The sequence below is a fragment of the Triticum urartu genome, chromosome 3 (assembly GCF_003073215.2).
Source record: "Triticum urartu cultivar G1812 chromosome 3, Tu2.1, whole genome shotgun sequence".
Classification (NCBI taxonomy): domain Eukaryota; kingdom Viridiplantae; phylum Streptophyta; class Magnoliopsida; order Poales; family Poaceae; genus Triticum; species Triticum urartu.
In genome coordinates this window covers 516,426,575-516,440,256 of record NC_053024.1, presented here as the reverse complement: position 1 = coordinate 516,440,256, position 13,682 = coordinate 516,426,575, and the positions used below count along the sequence as shown (strand labels likewise).

General features: G+C 50.8%; 1 long non-coding RNA gene across 1 annotated transcript; it reads left to right on the top strand.

The window, feature by feature from the left end:
* Nucleotides 1–2,318: 2,318 nt before the first annotated feature.
* LOC125548602 lies at nucleotides 2,319–3,473 on the top strand. The gene is made up of 3 exons (XR_007301132.1): nucleotides 2,319–2,961; nucleotides 3,050–3,214; nucleotides 3,419–3,473. It is a non-coding gene; the product is annotated as an uncharacterized LOC125548602 (long non-coding RNA).
* The last annotated feature ends 10,209 nt before the right edge of the window (nucleotides 3,474–13,682 follow it).

The following is a 13,682-nucleotide window of genomic DNA, read 5'->3' as shown; positions in this document are numbered from 1 at the left end:
GGCCCATACAGTAGGAACTTTTCTATACTGCACTATGCACGCCAGGTGAATTCTGAAAGCAATATCCGGGCGGCCTGTTTAGCCCGGCCCTTTATCCGGGCGGCATGATTTTTAAATTTCGTTCCTTATTTTTTTTCTCTACTTTAAATAATTTGGGACTTCAAAAAAGTTCCGAAAATATATAAAATGAGAATTCTGAAATAAAATGTTAAATAATTCATAAATATTTGTGTATTCAGAAAATATTTGCATTTTTTAAAAAATGTTTGCATATTCAAATAATATTCTCAATTTAAAAACAGGTAAAAAAAGTTCAATATTTTTTTTAAGTTTGTGTGTAAAAAATGTTAATGAAATTGAACAAAACTTCACCAACTGAAAAATGTTCATGAATTGAAAATTATCCTAAAAATTCAAAAAGTCTTCGTGACTCACAAAATAGTTTATTGATTCATAAATTGTTCGTTGATTCAAAAAAGATCATGGATTTAAAAAAAATGTTCGTTAAATCAAACAAAATTCGTGAATTTAAAAAATTGGTCCACCAAAACAATTTCCAAAATCGATTCTAAAATGTTCGCCTATTCAAGAAAAATAATTTTAAAAATGTTCAAAATAAAAAAATGATCGCAAACAGTATAAAATGTTCATGATTTTAGAAAATGTTCGAAAATCTGTAAAATTGTTCATGAATTTGAAAAATGTTAATGAGTTTAAAAGTATGTTCATGATTTTTCAAAAATTGTTCATGATTTTTACAAAATTGTTCATGATTTCACAAAAATGAGAGTGATAGTGTATCACTGGTCATGGCCATTGGGAATTATGATATTTCTTTTCTCCCGTTGCAACGCACGGACGATTTGCTAATCTTTGCTTGAGTACACACCCACGGGGTGTCCGACAGGGGCTCCTTTGCCCGTTCTGCAAGACGATGTAGGCACATATAAGAACGCCTCGACCCCTCAACGGAAACCCCCTGCTCAATTGCTTCCCATGCTCGACTTTGCTACATTGCCGTTTTGCTAACTTTACCAGAATCTCGTCGTTTTGCGACTTCACTAAAATTTCGTCCGCCTGTTCTCCACGCATGGTACGAAGGTTCGGTGCCTTCTGGCATATTGGTGTAGATAGAATCATACTGCTGATTTCTTATAATTTCATCATCACGAAGATGTGTTCTATTTGTTTAGTTAACGACTATTTTGATGCAGGCCTTAGTTTGGTTTTTTATGGCTGCAGGTTCATAATAATCTGGGTTGCACCAACTGCTTTTGGTTGGTGATGACTGCCATGCAGTTCTCGCCATGTTTGAACCACTCTTCACATGGACATCCCTATGCTCCTTATCTTACTGGTCATCATTATTGTTGATTATTTCTCCTTCCGTTCTTTTATGTTATCCAATGGATATTCTCTTACTACATATATTTCTGGAGGACTAAAGAGCATGCCATCCCTGATTAAACATTGGTTGTGTTGATAGATTAAACCCCAATGGTTTCTATATGAATGTTCTTTCATCCAATTAATCATTTGTTTAGTTTCAGATATTAGACCCAAATTTGTTTATGCATTGGACTAGAAATAGCACAACTGCAATATTTTTTTATTAAATTTCACAGTAAATTTTTTGCAGCTGATGTCCCACTGTACGCAGACACCACATTCTGGTTAGCCTCATACTATGGAGATGGTTGACGAGATGTACGGCAATAGTTTCAGTAAGTTCGTGTGATCGATTTTAACATGGTAGATATGTCAATGTGTGCTTCTCAGTACTGTACGTGAGGTACCATGCAGGGTGGTGAGCCGAGATGTGCTGGCAAGGCCAAAGAGTCGGTTCGCTTAGATCAGGCTGCTGGAGGCTCTTGCACTCGCATGTCTGCTGGAGGTAAGTTTTGTAGCCTCTTTTTATTAGTAGATGTTCTTGGTGTCTTGAGTTACCATTCAGACTGTGTCTTCAGTGGAAGTTGCAGCTATGTTGCCTGGCCCTACTATTCCTGTACCGTCTCATGCATTAGGTTTTGTGAAGTTTCAGCCAGCCCTATGCCATGTTCTTTGTTAGTGTTTCAAAACATATTATGTCTGTGCTCTCCTTTCTCTGTTAAAATATCCATTATGCCGTCCTTTTGGTCATATCACCGTAAAAGTCTGCGAGAGATGTTACAACAATAGTGATTATTTATTGCAAATTTCATCGGCATTCAAATACAGAGAAAACTACATGTTTCTAAGAATCAGATGTTTATGAAAGACTCTTTTTCCTGAAACTTTCTAAAGTTTTTCAATCATTAATTAATGGCAAATAGATTGATTTCACCCTCCTTCTGTCGTGAACATTCATTTCCAAATTGTTTACATATATGGAAAGGATGAGATTTCACATTTCAGACAATTCTCCAGCAAATGTATTTTTGTGTCTTTTGTTTCAAAATTAGACATGAGTTTTGCAATTTCACGGCTTAGACAGATGATTTGTACGATATGTTGTTTCATTCGAATGGCACGAGTGGTTGCACCATGTAGGCAACTAGGCATTCGACCTGAAACAAAGCTAGGATAATTTATTGAGATGTTAATTGCCTTGGAGCTTCTGGCTTAACTTGATCTCAGGCTGCACAACCCACACGTGGAAAAGCATGTTATACAACATCTCATTTTCTACTAAGGTTAGGATCATAACAACGAGGCACAACCCTTTATGGCTTTTCAATGACTATAGCAGAATGCAATGTATTTCTAAGAATTGAAAATAAATTCGTTCATGTGCTTATTATCTTGTCTGGGGTACAGATACGCAGTAGGAAAGCATTGACCTATTACGCTTGATCTGAAGTCATCGGCTTTTGACCCAAAGGAGAAAGTATGGACAAGGTTCCCACTGGAAGGCTCAGAATACACCCCTCCACAGAGTTCTTGTGATTTCAGATGGAAAGATTACTGCCTCCAAGTATTCTGGTTGGTCATCACTTCAGTGTCTAGATTAAGGTTTATCTATCAACAGTTACAATTCACATGCAAATTTTCTCATGAAATGAATTGCAAGACATTGCGCAGGTTGTTCAAGGTTGATGCAACAGATTGTATGCTATCCCTTTGTGGGGACCAGGCTCTCCGAGGGCTCTCATCCCCTGGTAAGAGTGGAAGCTTCTTTTATCTCACGAGCAATTATCATTACATGAGAAAGACGATGAAGAAATAGGGAATAAAGGTTTGTGCTTTGTTGTTGTCTCGTTCTAAATATTTTTCTGAACTTCAAAGACACTATAAAGTTTATACAGAACACACGGAACACTTTTTGTCGTGTAGATATTTCTGAAGATGTTATTTCATGATCTTTGCTCATCTAGAGCAACATATCTCCTTTGCCCAATGATTATTGTCCAAAACTTCTCATGTTATTTTCTATCTACAGGTACTATGTTGCCTATTCAGGGACCTCACCTTCATGAGACTGGGGTAGATGTTAGAAAGGAGAGATGATGTGAGTTTCTGAAGTTCACTGTAGAAGGGCAAGATGTGGGCTGTGCAATCGCGATGTATTGATCGGTGCACCAGGCACGTATATATAAGTACAGAGGTGGGCCACAACCTCAACTATACAGAGGAAATAGGAGGTGGGCCCTATGCACAAACATATACGTACACAATATACTCAACACCCCCCCCCCCCCCCAGTTGAAGCGATGCCAGTGACGCAGAGACTGGAACGAAACTCCTCGAAGGTGGAAGTCGGCAGTCCCTTCGTCATCACATCGGCGAACTGTTGTGCAGTCGGCACGTGGAGAACCCGAATGCGTCCAAGGGCCACCTGCTCGCGCACAAAGTGAATGTCCAGCTCAATGTGTTTAGTCCGGCGATGATGAACGGGGTTGGCGGAGAGGTACACCGCAGAAACATTGTCGCAGTAGACAACTGTAGCCTGGGAGATGTCATGATGCAGCTCCTGAAGTAACTGTCGTAGCCAGGTGCACTCAGCAACAGCGTTAGCCACAGCTCGGTACTCAGCCTCCACGCTGGAGCGCGAAACCGTGGGTTGTCGCTTGGGCGACCACGAAACGAGTGAAGGACCGAGGTAGACGCAGTAGCCAGAGGTGGACCGACGAGTGTCTGGGCAGCCAGCCCAGTCCGCGTCGGAGTAGGCCATCATCTCCAGAGAAGTGGACGCCGTGAGGGTGAGTCCAAGGGTCATAGTGCCGCGAATGTAACGGAGGATCCGCTTCACGAGGGTCCAATGGGACTCACGAGGGGCGTGCATGTGGAGACACACCTGCTGAACAGCATACTGAAGATCCGGTCTGGTGAGAGTCAGATACCGAAGAGCACCAACGATAGACCGGGAGAAAGGAGCATCCGACGCTGGAGAGCCCTCAAGAGCAGAAACCTTGGCCTTCGTGTCAGCAGGAGTAGCAACGGGGTGACAGTTGAGCATACCAGCACGCTCAAGAAGCTCGTGCGCATACTTCTGCTGATGAAGAAAGAAACCGTCTGGGCGACGAACGACCTCAATGCCAAGGAAATAATGTAGAGCACCCAAGTCCTTGATGGCAAACTCGTCACGCAGCCGAAGAGTAATCTGCTGAAGAAGAGCTGTGGAGGAAGCCGTTGGGATGATGTTGTCGACGTACAGGAGCATATATACAGTGGTGTCATCGTGGCGATAGACAAACAATGAGGCATCCGAGCGAGTGACGCTGAAACCCAGTGTCTGAAGAAACCCGACGATCCGCTGGTACCAGGCGCGGGGTGCTTGCTTGAGCCCGTAGAGAGACCGGGACAGCAGACACACATGGCCAGGAAGAGATGCGTCGACAAAACCGGTGGGCTGCTCACAATACACCTGCTCCTCAAGATGGCCGTGGAGGAAGGCGTCGGAGACATCCATCTGATGAACTGGCCAGCCTCGGGACACTGCAAGCTAGAGGATGGTGCGGATCGTGCCCGGTTTGACAATCGGGGCACACGTCTCTGTGAAGTCAACTCCAGCGCGCTGTCGAAAACCACGAACCACCCAGCGAGCCTTGTAGCGCTCAAGGGTACCATCCGAGCGGGTCTTGTGGTGAAAAACCCACTTGCCGGTGATGACATTGGTGCGAGGAGGCCGGGGAACCAGTGTCCAGGTACGGTTCCGCTGAAGGGCGTTGAACTCTTCCTGCATCGTCGCAAGCCAGTGAGGATCACGGAGGGCTGCGCGAGCGGACGCGGGAAGAGGAGACGGCTTCGCGATGGAGGCGGCGAGGAGGTACTCATCGCTGGAGTACCGGAGGCTCGGACGGTGAACGCCGGCTCTAGCCCGTGGAACAGGGCCAGGCGGCAACATCAGAGCGGTCGGCGTGACAGGCGGCGAAGCCATCGGCGAGGCGGCCGGCAACGGGGCCGGCGAAGAAGCCGGGGAGGCGGCGACCGATGTGGCGGCGGCTGAGGCGGCCGAGCCTGGAGTGCCCGAGCACGCGACGTCCGAGCCTGGAGTGCCCGAGCCCGCGACGTCCAAGCCCGTGGTGGCCGAGCCCGCGGCGCCCGAGTCGGGGGCGGCGGGTGAGGGAGGGGCGCCAGCCGCGGCGTCGGCCGAGGAGGCCGAGGGGGCAGGCGCCAGCGTGGGGGCACGCGACGCAGCTCGTCCCACGTCGCGAGGACCGCCAAAGCCCGGAGGCGGTCCAAGGGCCGGGCGGGGCAGTCCACCTGACGGAGTCGCCGAAGGGCCGCCAGTGGCTGGCGGTGACGAGGTGACAAGGGGTACCTGCTGCTGAAATAGAAACATCATCTCATCAAAGTAAACATGTCGGGAGGTGAAAACACGATGGGAGACGGGATCATAGCAGCGATAGCCCTTGGTGTTAGGTGGGTAGCCGAGAAAGATGCAGGCGACAGAGCGGGGTGCAAACTTATGAGGCGCAGTAGCGGCGATGCTAGGGTAGCAAAGGCAGCCGAAGATGCGAAACTCATCATAAGAAGGTGGTGCACCGAAGAGAAGGTGATGAGGTGCAAAGTTCCCGCGAGTGCGACAGGGATGGATGTTAATGAGGAGTGAAGCGGTGGCAAGAGCGTCAGGCCAAAAGCGCGGAGGCACATTGACATGAAAAAGAAGAGTCTGAACGCAGTCATTAAGAGCGCGAAGGATACGCTTAGCGCGACCGTTCTGCTATGAGGTGTACGGGCAAGTGAGACGAAAAGTCGTGCCATGTGTGGTGAGAAGAGTGCGAACAGCGAGGTTGTCGAACTCCTTCCCATTATCTGTCTGCAATGCGAGAATGGGACGACCAAACTGCGTGAGAACATAGGAGTAGAAGGCGGCGAGAGTGGATATAGCATCCGACTTGTGGCGCAACGGGAAGGTCCACAAATAATGCGAGAAATCATCAAGTATGACAAGATAATAAAGAAAGCCCGTGTTACTGGCAACAGGAGATGTCCAAACATCACTATGAATTAACTCAAACGGGTATGATGCAACATGAGGAGAAGCCCTAAACAGGAGACGAGCATGTTTGCCGAGGCGACATGCATGACACGAGTGATCCTCGTTCCTATTACACGTGAAAGAAAAACTCCGAAGTATATGACGAAGGGTGGCAGGATTAGGATGACCCAAGCGAGCGTGCCAAAGATCCACTCCGGTGGCGAGAGCGACAGGGGCGGCGGAAGTGGTGGAGGTGGCGGAGTGAACGGGGTAGAGCTCGTCGGGGCTGTCACATCAGTGGAGCACCATCCGCGTGCGAGCGTCCTTAACATAAAAACCACACTCGTCAAACTCAACGGTAACATGATTTTCACATGTAAGAGAACGAACAGAAACAAGATTTTTAATAAGTTCAGGGGAAACTAAGACATTAGACATGGATATTGGAGTGGAGTTAGACGGAAAATATGCATGACCTATGTGGGTGATAGGAAGAGAGGAGCCGTCACCGACGGTGATGCGGTTGGAAGTGTGGACGGGATAGGAGGTGTGGAGGTTACCGGGATAAGCCGCCATGTGGGCGGTGGCTCCAGTGTCCATGTACCAGTCGCCGCCGCCGGTGTAGCTGGATGGAGAAGGGGCGGTGTAGAGTGCCGCCAGGAGGGCCAGGTCCCACGGTGTCGTGGTTCTAAGCCTGACAGTAGAATAGGGGGTAGGAATGTAGAGGCAAGATCCTAGCTATGGAGGAGTTGTACACGCGAGTTTTACGAGTTCAGGCCCTTCTCGGAGGAAGTAACAGCCCTACATCTCGGAGCCCAGAGGCGGTCGACTGGATATATGTGTGTGAATTACAGAAAGTGCGAACCCTTGTCCCAGAGGAGGGGTGGCGTATATAGAGTGCGCCAGGACCCCAGCTCCCCTCCGTTACACAGGGTTCAATGTTCATAAAGGAGGAGCATTACTGGTAACATCCGAAGTAAAGTGCTATAAATGTCCATAAAGCTATGACTTAAACCCCGACCGTTGCGGAGTGAAGGGCTTCTCATCTTCTGGTGGTCGAGTGTCTTCAAGGTGGTCGAGTGAACACATCTTCATGGTCGAGTGGATGATGGTTTCTCTTCGACTGCTTCTGATTCTTTGCAGAGATGTCCTTGGGGAGGGTATGTTGGATAGATCCATGACCCTACCCTAGGTACATAGCTTCATCATTAGCCCCCGAATGGATCAGGGTTTGAGTGAGGAAGGAGTTGGGAACACTTCCGACTCATTCTTTGTGCTATGAGTATATCTTGTTCTGGAACAATGAACTAAGGAGACGACGTCGACTCCTTTTTCGGTCGCCTTGGTCCATTCTTGGTTTTTGTCGAGTGAATTTTCACGGTAGAATTCCGAATGATAATGTAGAGGGCGTTTTCAGTCTGGCAAGTTGTTCTGCTCCCCGTGGATTTTGCGGGATTTGAATTTCGGGAAGCGCGCCAGACGGGCGAGACCGTGGTAATCAGGACGGATTAGGCAAGTCTCCTCGATCTCCGTGCCGCCTTTTTCGCCGCGTACTACACGCACGACTGTTGCGGGATTTGTTTAGATCGTCTGGGTCCACTAGTCAGTCACTCGGGGAACGACCTTATAAAAGGCACCGGACCAGGCCTCTGCCCCATGCGCTCCCATTCTCTTTTCTTCTTCCTCCGACCTCTCCACCACGCTCGCTTCTGCTCTCATCGCCGGACCCTCGCTCGAACTCGATCCGTCGCCATGCGGAAAGAGAAGACGGTGGCGCTGGAGCGCGCGAAGAAGGCGACCGCGAAGGCGAAGGGCAAGCGGACCAGCCGGAGCGGATCCTCGTCGAGATCCGGCCTACCGCCGGGCTGGATCCAGGGCAACTGGATCCGCTCGACGATCAGCCAGGACGACCTCGACGACTTGGTGGAGGGGGGACTGATCCCCCACAAGTCGGCACGGCTCCCAGGGAACGAGACCGAGCCACAGCCAAGGGAGGGTGAGTGCGTTCTCCTCGCCACCCACGTAGATCGCGGATTCTCACTGCCTCCCCATCCTTTCTTCCGGGGCTTTTTGAACTTCTTTGGGGCTCAGCTCCACCATTTCACTCCAAACACCATAGTCTATCTGGCTGCTTTCGTGTCAATGTGTGAAAATTTCTTGGGCTGTCGACCGCACTGGGGTCTTTTCAAACACATCTTCACCTGCCGCTCCCAGTCGGTCAAAAAGGCCAATACGAGTGATGAGAGGACGCATGTGATCCAGATGTGCGGGGGTCTGGGGATCCAGATGAGGAACAAGAGCACCTTCCCGACAATGATCCTTCCCGACTCGGTCCGGGGTTGGCAGTCGACTTGGTTTTACTGTAAGGACCAGTCGACCCCGGGTCAGTCGACTGGACTTCCTCCCTTTTCTTTGGCTCGAGTGGAGAAGCCCTCCCCCCTGAAGGTGGTCCCAGAAGAGAAGGCACAGGTCAAGGTGCTGGTCGAGCGGGTCGTCCAACTCGTCCATGACGGGGTGACTGGGATGGACCTGCTGGAGGTCTTTCTCGGTCGACGCATCCAACCGCTTCAGGCACGTGATCATCCGATGTGGATGTACTCTGGGCTCGAGGACTCCACTCGGATCCACCCAGAGGACGTCAGCGAAGACACCTTGGAAAAGTGGCTGATGGGAATCACCAGCAACAAAGACAACCCTCGGGGGTCTAGGAGGGTGATTCCATTCGACCACTTGCGTCAGCCGGAGCAGGTGCGATTCTGTTTCATCAAGTATCTTTCTGATTCACTGTGTGACATCTTGTTGATGGTCAACTGAATTTCTTTTGATCGTTGTCTTTTCAGGCCCTCATCGACATGTACTCAATGCCCAATGGAGTGCAGGAGCAAGACGTCGAGGAAGGAGCGAGCGGCGGCGAGAGCGGTGAAGAGCAGTCGGATGCCGAGGAGGACGAGAAGAGCGACGAATCGACTGATGACGAAGAGGTTGACTCGCCTCCTCGCAGGGAGAGGAGATCCAAACACGCTCACGACCCGGCGAGTGCTCTGGGCCTGGTGGCCGTGCCGATTGGGAAATCTTCGAAGCGTCCCAGGACGCCTTCCCCAACGCCGATTGAGAAGGCTCCGAAGCAGCCCAAAGTTGTGCCGCCTCCAGCACCGAAAGCCACCTCCTCCAAACTGCCAAAGGCTTTGCCCAGGATCAAAGTGACCATCCCTACTATCTCCGGGTAATCATCTAACTTGTTATTTTCGTCGACTCGAGTAACAGAACGTAACCGACTGGATGCGGGTCTTTGCAGTGCTGCTACGTCGAGAACCTCTTCTCTCCAGTACCGAAACAAGGAGATGGAAGACACGGTTACCTCTAACCCAGGTAGAAACTCTTATGATCTTGTTCTTGATTCCCTGATTGATTGCATTCTAGTGGTTCACTTGGGGTCGAATGATTTGTCTTGCAGCTCTGCCCAATGTCATCGATCTTCCAGATGACGATGAAGATGTGGCTCTTAAGCCCAGGAGGAGCAAGAAGGTAGGACCTGGCAAGATGTCTTAGCAAGGGCCAACAACAACACCACACGTCCGTGAACCTGAAGACACGGGCAGGGCCTCTATAACCTTCGCTGCACCCTTGTCGGGTGTGCACCCCGCACCGTCGACTGCACCGGTGATTCCTTCAGTCGTCCAACTCCACGCCACGGAGCTCCAAGCTGCCACGCCTGGGTCGTCTGCTCTCTTTTTCACCAGCTACCCCGTCCCGGACAACCAGTCGGAAGCGGCTGCGGAAGCCATCTGACAGGCTGACGTGATGATGGAGCGGGTGAAGACGGTGCATGAGAATAGCCAGGCTGCCTACGACGCCAGCGCTGCTCTTCGGGTCAATGTCCAGGTAAGTAGATTTTCCGACTGCTCTTGTTCTATGAGGATATGCTACTCGAAAAAATTTCTTCTACACAATCTCCTGTTGTTTGCGTCGAATCAGAGCACCCACTGGGTGTTTTGTTGTCTTTGGTAGTTGCATTCTTCCACTCGGTCTGGGCGAGTAGGATCTGAACCGGTGGGGGAACGCTAAGCGCACCCACTGAGTGTAGTCCCCGGGACCGCGGTCGACTGCTGCCAGTCGACTGGGGTCTGAGTTCTACCTTCCTTTCTTTTCTTCCACTCGACTCGGGCGGACCGGTCGAGTAGGATATGAACCGGTGGGGGCACGCCAAGTGCACCCACTGGGTGTAGTCCCCAAGACCGTAGTCGACTGGGGTCTGAAGAGCTTTTTTTGATTTGGCCCGGGCGGACTGGTCGAGTTGGGTCTTAATCAGCAGGGGCACGCCAAGTGCTAGCGAGGTATGCCATCTACACCTTTTACAGGATGTTAAGCTTTTTTCATAGTTTGACTCTATGCGGGATCTAAACTCCCTTACCTTTGACAGGCTTGGCGGGCGATATCCGGACCGATTAACTATCCGGCTCCACTGCCCGAAGACCCAGCCCCGGCTCTACTAGCGAAGCTGCTGGTTTCGGCGCCTTATGTGGTGCCGGAGAAGAAGGCCAAGAAGAAGAAGGCCACGGGGACTCGAAAGAGTACCTTTAATGTGGTGGTGTCGGACTCGTCATCCGACGAGTCCGAGACGCTCTCCTCCCGTGAGAACGAGGAGGAGGAAGAAGAACACTCTCCCCCTCCAGCGGGGGGAGGAAAGAAAAGGAAGGCCGCCCCAATGGGGGAGGCCGAAGGGTCCAGGAAGAGGAAGACCCCTCCGTCGAACTACTCCCCCGACGCCAAAGAGGACTAAGAGGAGTGGCCAGATAGGGCCAAGCGTCCGGCGAAATCGTAAGTATTCGGATATCAAAGTAACTCATGACATTGCTTTGTTGCACAGCCTTCCCTAATTTCAAACATAATTATGCAGCCCGCCCCGGGCCGAACTCAACGAGTCGTCAAGCGGCTCCATGGATTCATCGAACGTGAACTCAGTTCCGCCCGCTGTCTCCCCCCGCACTGCGGATGACGCCGAAGTGGCGTCGCAACGAGCTCCGGGGCAGGAGGAGGTGGTCCTGGAGGAGCCGCAAGGCGACCTCCCGGATTCCAGGAGTAAAGGGGACAAGACCCCCAGGGCTCCAAGTCTGGCTTTGTGCCGGACACCGCGCCGGAATCTTCAACAGTTCCGGACCACGGTAGGCAAACTCCTTCCAAGAGGAGCAAGCCTTCTGAGCCGGCGGCCTCCGTCCAACCGCAGGTGCTGGACAATCTGCTGGAGGTGCTTGATGGTGCCTCCATCGACGAGGAGCACCGTACTATTATGAGTACGGTGATCCAAAAGGTTCGGTCCGCCAAGAGCGGACTGAGTGAAGCTTGCGCTAGCCTTCTAACAGGCTTCGAGGTAAGTAAAAAATATGTAAGAATATAACCGCATAGACAGTAGCCCCTGATGCTCTGTTTGGCGTTCGGAAAGAAAAGCCAAATAGAGGATCTATTAAATTTCGCACGAGTCTAACAACAAAGAGTCAATATGCGTATGCAGGCTTCGCTGCTAGCCACCGCTGCACTGACTGCGGAGGTGGGTGCCCTGAAACAGGGACTCGAGCGGACAGAGAAAGAGCTCGGCCTTGCCAATCGGCAGCTCGAGGAGAAAGAAGGTAAGAAATACCTTACAGAAAAAGGTGCCTACAAAAAGATGTGGTTGCAAAAAATAACAGGATTGTACTGCTTATTGTAGGGGCCACGACTGAGGTGGCGACCCTCAAGCAGGCGCTGTCCGAGGCCGAAAAGAAAGAGGCCGCGGAGCGCACCGAGCGAGAGAGACTTGAGGCCCGTGTCGGCGAGGTGCAGCAGGAGCTTCAGGCTCTCATGAAAAAACATGAGAATCTGGAGCTTGAGTCAAAGACGCAAGCGTCCGAGCTCGTGGCGGCCCTTGAGACTGCCAAGTCTGCCAAGGCCGAAGCCCAAAAGGCCCTCCAAGAGTTGGAGGAGGTGAAAAAGATAGCAGAAGGTAAGGCATTCTTTATGCAAAGCAGAAATATAAAAGTAAACTACTTGTTACTTACCCGAATCCGGAGCTCTCCAGGGGCATTCGCAGATCTTCCCCGCAGCGTATCCGACGCCACCGCATTCTACCGAGCTGAAGATGGCAGCTCAACGGAGAAGGTGTTCTGGTCTCAGTATGCTGAGGCCGGACACCCTGTGCCCTTGAGCTACCAGCTGAAACAGCTGGTCGAGCTCCACAAGGTGGCCGAACAGGCCATGAAGGGCTTCATAGTTCGGCTGTGGCCCGGAGAGGCCCTGCCTGGGAGCTACTTCGGGCTGGTGCGGCGGCTGGTGGAGGCCTGTCCAAGGCTCGAGGTCATCAAGCGCTCCGTCTGCATCGAAGGTGCCCGTAGGGCCCTTGCCCATGCAAAGGTGCACTGGGGTAAGCTGGACGGTGAGAAGCTTGTTAGGGACGGGCCGCCGCCGGGGAAGGAGCATCGCAAGCCCGAGAACTACTACAAGGATGTTCTTGCGGGTGCCCGCCTTGTGGCGGATGAGGGCACCAAGGATGTAATTTTTGAATGAACTCGCTCGTGTTTATCCTGTGCGCTGAAAACTTGTTCATATGCGCTAAGCAATGCTTATTGAATTTAAAATATTACTTTCTGTGCGGCCGTTTATCAAAAATTGAGAGATGGCCAGTCGTCGGCTTCTGCCCCCATGCCACTAGTGCTGGGGTGTTCGGGATAAACCTGAGCGCTCTTTTTCCCATAGTTGGGTCCTTCGAGGGAGGCGCTCAGCACAACGAACCAGGCAATCGGACTATAATGCTTGAACACTCTCACTTAGCCATAGAACTCTATAATTTTAAATTTCGGCGAAGCCCCTAGTTCGGAAGACCGAGTTCGGGGCGCTATCCACGCCTTCGCCGGACAAAGCCAGCTCCTCGCTCGAAGCGGCATAAGCCTTTAGGGTCTCGAAAAACCTCTCGAACAGCGACCGGTCTCTCGCCACATCATGACAGTCAGTTTTAGCTTTCTCCACTGAGGTGCTTAACCCAGCTGAACCGGGGCACAATCGCAGTGGTTCTCCTAGTGCTACCTTAGCCGATAGAGCGGAATGTAAGGCACCAAAACATAGGAGCTGGGCAAACCCAACTATTGACCCAAATCATGATTCGGAGCCGATGCATATAGTGCTATAAGTTCGGGGTGCCGTACTTGTGAAAGTGTACGGACTTCTCACACCATTATGATGGGTACTGAAGCCCCTGGCGTGTTTGCCGTACCATGGTGTACGGGTGCAATCATGTCATTTAATAAACATAAAT